Here is a 6,431-nt window from a genome sequence, read left to right as displayed (position 1 = left end):
AAGGACTCCCCTCGCCCAGAAATTGGCCGATCTTTTCATCATACACATTTTCCGGCTACATGGCATTCGGAAAATATAGTGTCAGATCGGGGAGTCCAATTTGTTTCTAAATTTTGGAGGGCATTCTGTCATCAAATGGGCATGGAACTGTCATTTTCGTCGGGCTACCACCCACAGACCAATGGTCAGACTGAGAGAATTAATCAGTCATTGGAACAGTTTCTAAGGTGTTATGTTGCGGATGTGCAAAATGATTGGGTCAAGTTCTTGCTGTTTGCAGAATTTGCACACAATAATTTGAAAAGCTCTTCCTCTGGATTCTCTCCGTTTCAGGTGGTAACTGGAAAGTTGCCTAAGTTCTCCCCACTGCCAGTGGCTTTCACTCCGTTTCCAGCTTTGGAGGCTTGGCAAGAGTCATTTAAGAACATTTGGGGGATCGTGAAAAATAATTTGGAGAAGGCCTTTCAAAGTCAGAAGGGTCAAGCTGACAGGAAACGTTCCTTGGAGTGCAAGTTCCGCCCAGGAGATTTGGTCTGGGTATCCACTCGTCAGTTAACTCTAAAACAGCCTTTGGCCAAGTTAGGACCCAGATTTGTGGGCCCTTTTCCAGTAACCAGGAAGATTAACAATGTTACTTATGCCATTGATCTTCCTGCCAGCATGCGTGGTGTTAAAACCTTTTGTGTATCCCTGCTTAAGCCAGCAGTGCATGTGGGTCCCACTCCTCCTCCTGTGATGGTGGATGACCAACCTGAGTACGAAGTAGAAAAGATTTTAGACTCACGTGTGGTACAGAACTCAGTACAGTATTTAGTTCACTGGAAAGGGTATGGTATTGAGGAGAGAACATGGGTACCTGAGTGTCGCATGCATGCAGATGAATTAAAGAAGGAGTTCCACGCTTAGTATCCTGAGAAACCGGGTAGGAGCTGTCCGGAGTCCACTCCTCAGGGGGAGGGAGGTACTGTGAGAAAACGCGGAAGAGCCGCCTCGGGTGCTCAGAGTAAGGCGGCTGATTCCGCGTCCAACACTACAGCTTGCGCGCGTGGGCCTGAATCCACCAGCATGACGGAGCGTGGAGAAACCGCCGCATGTCCTGTGAACATACCGGCGGATTCCGCGTCCGACGAGGCGGTTTGTGCGCATAGGCCTACAGTCATCAGGACGGCCGAACGCGGGGAAACCGCCGCATGCTCGGAGAGCGGTGCGGGTGGTTCCGCGTCCAACACAGCAGATGCATTACAACACATGTCTGGTGTGGCTGTGACTGATAGTCCACACAGGTTCAGAAGGACGCGCGTGCGCGCTGAGAGGCAGAACTTTTATGACAGTCAGAAGGGTGTCAGCTGACCAAGTCTGTCAGCTGACAAGTCTATCAGTTCTCATTGGTCCAGCACTTAGGGCAGGCGCTGAGGAGCGCATTAGTATATATACTGGCTGCTGGTCATTTCTCTGGTGTCTGGCGTTGCGATCACTACGTGGTAGCACTCAGACCTGTTGTCAGAATCTGTGTTATATTCTAGACCAGTTCCAGGGTGTTGACGACCAAGGACCTCACACCTCAGATTAGGAATTAGCTTTTCCATCTAGTTATTCTTAGTCTAGTTCCAGGGTGTTGATGATCAAGGAGCTCACACCCAAGTCTAGGCATTGTTGATTATTTGTTATGACCTTCTGCTTTCCTGACTACTCTTCTGTTTTCTGATTTTGTACTCTGCCTTTCTGATACTCTGTTGCCAAACTCTGCTAGCCTTAGGATTCCGCATCTGTCTCTTGTCTCTGTACCTGATCTGTCTGTGTGTTTACGACCCGGCCTGTCTGACCTCGAGAACTATCTCTCCATTGGAGATAGTTCACAGCCTTGGCAGTAACATCCTCCGTTTGGTGTCACTCACGTTCTGTCCTTCCTACCTCCAGCCTGACCCTTCCACCGGGGAGTTTCAGGCTAGTGGAAGGAATTTGTATTTGTGCAGTACTCCTTACTGCCTTTGCACCTGCTCCTCAGGTGCAGTCCTCAAAGTATTACTGTTGCACCTAAAACACTCTCTTATACTCAGGTGTCCAGAGGTTAGAGATATATCTGATTATCGGTGATACTGCAGATCATCAATAATCAGGTATATATCTGTATTCTCGGTGATACTGCAGATCACCGGTAATCAGACCCTCTCTGTGTTACACCGATCGTTACACCTTCCCAGTCCCACTGGGAAGCCTTTTGTCTAATCTTTCTTGTTTGTATCCAGATTATTCCTTATCAACTCCTCTGGTAAGGTCCTGTAAAACCATTAAAGTTACGGTTGCACCAGACACTACACACTCTGCTATGGTCTTGCTATTCTGGTATTATTGGTGATTCTGCGGACCACACATAATCGGGTATTCTGAATTTTCAGACGTGTTTTGTCCTAAAGCTGCCGATAAGTTACCTCCACTTCGCCCTTTCGATTGCCCCATCGATCTTCGGTCTGGTTGTATGCCCCCTAGAGGTCATCTCTACAATTTGTCTGGGCCGGAAAAATTGGCCATGCAGGAGTACATCCGTGAAAACTAAGCGAAGGGGTTCATTCGTCCCTCCCGGTCACCTGCTGGAGCAGGTTTCTTTTTTGTAAAGAAAAAAGATGGAGGCCTTCGGCCGTGCATTGATTACCGGGGGTCTAAATAAAATCACGGTAAAAAATCGCTATCCATTACCTTTGATAGACGATTTATTTACTATTTACTAAGATTTTTTCAAAATTGGACTTGCGGGGTGCATACAACTTGGTGCGGATCAGAGAGGGTGATGAGTGGAAGACGGCCTTTAACACACCCGATGGGCATTACGAGTACCTAGTGATGCACTTTGGGTTGTGCAACGCCCCGGCCGTCTTTCAGGAACTCATCAATGAGCTGTTCAGAGAGGATCTGGGTAAATTTGTCCTAGTATATCTGGATGATATACTAATCATCTCAGATAGCCTCTCGAAGCACAGGGCTCATGTCAGATTTGTGTTGCACAAGCTAAGACAGAACATGCTTTATGCTAAATTAGAGAAATGCATTTTTGAGGTAACATCTGTCGCCTTTCTGGGGTACATCATTTCTACCTCGGGCCTTTCTATGGATCCTGCCAAAGTCTCTGCAGTCCTGGAATGGCCTCAACTGGTAGGACTAAAGGCTCTCCAGAGATTTTTAGGGTTCACAAATTACTATAGAAGGTTCATAAAGGAGTACTCCACAGTCGTAGCACCCCTTACCAGGTTCACAAAGAAAGGGGCAGATACCAACCACTGGTCCCCCGAAGCTCTGGTAGCTTTCTCCACTTTGAAAGAGTTGTTTTGTTCTGCGCCCATTCTGAGACACGTCGACACCTCTTATCCCTTTATTGTAGAGGTAGATGCCTCAGAGGTCAGGGTGGGGGCTGTGCTGTCTCAGTGTTCTGGGTTGCAGGGAAGATTACACCCGTGTGCCTATTTCTCTCGTAGGTTTTCACCAGCAGAGAAAAACTACGATATAGGCAACAGGGAGCTTCTAGCCATTAAATTGGCCTTTGAAGAATGGCGTCATTGGCTAGAAGGAGCAGAACATACTATTACATTTTACACTGATCACAAAAATGTGGAATACATTGAGGGGGCTAAAAGATTGAGTCCCCGTCAGGCTCGTTGGTCATTGTTTTTCTCAAGATTCAGATTTGTAATTACGTACACTCCGGGTAGTAAAAACATTAAGGCAGATGCCTTGTCCAGATGCTTTGAGCCGGAGACAGCACAGCCCTCAGACCCAGAGACTATTATCCCACAAAAGGTGGTATTGGCAGCCACAGAAACCTGGAAGAACTGGATGGAGACGTTGAGTCCCTTCCAGCAGGACGTTCCTGAGGGGAAGCCTGAGGGGGTCTTGTTTGTGCCTTTGCCGTTCCGTCTCCAGATACTGCAGATGTTCCACTCCCATAAAAATGCTGGACATCCTGGAGCCGCCAGAACACAAGACCTTGTTGCTAGGTGTGCTTGGTGGCCTTCTTTGGCAACGGATTGCAAGGAGTATGTGAGAGAGTGTGCAGTGTGTGCAAAAAGCAAACCCTCCCGTCTGGCACCTGTGGGAACATTGCAGCCTTTGCCCACACCGAGTGAACCATGGACCCACTTGTCCATGGATTTTGTGGGAGAGCTCCCGAGGTCTGAAGGCATGTCGGTCATTTGGGTGATAGTCGACAGATTCAGTAAAATGGCCCATTTCGTGCCCCTGAAAGGACTCCCCTCGGCCCAGAAATTGGCCGATCTTTTCATCATACACATTTTCCGGCTACATGGCATTCGGAAAATATAGTGTCAGATCGGGGAGTCCAATTTGTTTCTAAATTTTGGAGGGCATTCTGTCATCAAATGGGCATGGAACTGTCATTTTCGTCGGGCTACCACCCACAGACCAATGGTCAGACTGAGAGAATTAATCAGTCATTGGAACAGTTTCTAAGGTGTTATGTTGCGGATGTGCAAAATGATTGGGTCAAGTTCTTGCCGTTTGCAGAATTTGCACACAATAATTTGAAAAGCTCTTCCTCTGGATTCTCTCCGTTTCAGGTGGTAACTGGAAAGTTGCCTAAGTTCTCCCCACTGCCAGTGGCTTCCACTCCGTTTCCAGCTTTGGAGGCTTGGCAAGAGTCATTTAAGAACATTTGGGGGATCGTGAAAAATAATTTGGAGAAGGCCTTTCAAAGTCAGAAGGGTCAAGCTGACAGGAAACGTTCCTTGGAGTGAAAGTTCCGCCCAGGAGATTTGGTCTGGGTATCCACTCGTCATTTAACTCTAAAACAGCCTTCGGCCAAGTTAGGACCCAGATTTGTGGGCCCTTTTCCAGTAACCAGGAAGATTAACAATGTTACTTATGCCATTGATCTTCCTGCCAGCATGCGTGGTGTTAAAACCTTTTGTGTATCCCTGCTTAAGCCAGCAGTGCATGTGGGTCCCACTCCTCCTCCTGTGATGGTGGATGACCAACCTGAGTACGAAGTAGAAAAGATTTTAGACTCACATGTGGTACAGAACTCAGTACAGTATTTAGTTCACTGGAAAGGGTATGGTATTGAGGAGAGAACATGGGTACCTGAGTGTCGCATGCATGCAGATGAATTAAAGAAGGAGTTCCACGCTTTGTATCCTGAGAAACCGGGTAGGAGCTGTCCGGAGTCCACTCCTCAGGGGGAGGGAGGTACTGTGAGAAAACGCGGAAGAGCCGCCTCGGGTGCTCAGAGTAAGGCGGCTGATTCCGCGTCCAACACTACAGCTTGCGCGCGTGGGCCTGAATCCACCAGCATGACGGAGCGTGGAGAAACCGCCGCATGTCCTGTGAACATACCGGCGGATTCCGCGTCCGACGAGGCGGTTTGTGCGCATAGGCCTACAGTCATCAGGACGGCCGAACGCGGGGAAACCGCCGCATGCTCGGAGAGCGGTGCGGGTGGTTCCGCGTCCAACACAGCAGATGCATTACAACACATGTCTGGTGTGGCTGTGACTGATAGTCCACACAGGTTCAGAAGGACGCGCGTGCGCGCTGAGAGGCAGAACTTTTATGACAGTCAGAAGGGTGTCAGCTGACCAAGTCTGTCAGCTGACAAGTCTATCAGTTCTCATTGGTCCAGCACTTAGGGGAGGCGCTGAGGAGCGCATTAGTATATATACTGGCTGCTGGTCATTTCTCTGGTGTCTGGCGTTGCGATCACTACGTGGTAGCACTCAGACCTGTTGTCAGAATCTGTGTTATATTCTAGACCAGTTCCAGGGTGTTGATGACCAAGGACCTCACACCTCAGATTAGGAATTCTGTTAATTATCTGTATTATATTCTAGACCAGTTCCAGGGTGTTGACGACCAAGGACCTCACACCTCAGATTAGGAATTAGCTTTTCCATCTAGTTATTCTTAGTCTAGTTCCAGGGTGTTGATGATCAAGGAGCTCACACCCAAGTCTAGGCATTGTTGATTATTTGTTATGACCTTCTGCTTTCCTGACTACTCTTCTGTTTTCTGATTTTGTACTCTGCCTTTCTGATACTCTGTTGCCAAACTCTGCTAGCCTTAGGATTCCGCATCTGTCTCTTGTCTCTGTACCTGATCTGTCTGTGTGTTTACGACCCGGCCTGTCTGACCTCGAGAACTATCTCTCCATTGGAGATAGTTCACAGCCTTGGCAGTAACATCCTCCGTTTGGTGTCACTCACGTTCTGTCCTTCCTACCTCCAGCCTGACCCTTCCACCGGGGAGTTTCAGGCTAGTGGAAGGAATTTGTATTTGTGCAGTACTCCTTACTGCCTTTGCACCTGCTCCTCAGGTGCAGTCCTCAAAGTATTACTGTTGCACCTAAAACACTCTCTTATACTCAGGTGTCCAGAGGTTAGAGATATATCTGATTATCGGTGATACTGCAGATCATCAATAATCAGGTA

Source organism: Hyperolius riggenbachi, chromosome 2 (assembly GCF_040937935.1).
Source record: "Hyperolius riggenbachi isolate aHypRig1 chromosome 2, aHypRig1.pri, whole genome shotgun sequence".
Taxonomy (NCBI): Eukaryota; Metazoa; Chordata; class Amphibia; order Anura; family Hyperoliidae; genus Hyperolius; species Hyperolius riggenbachi.
Note: the sequence above shows the minus strand (reverse complement) of the source record.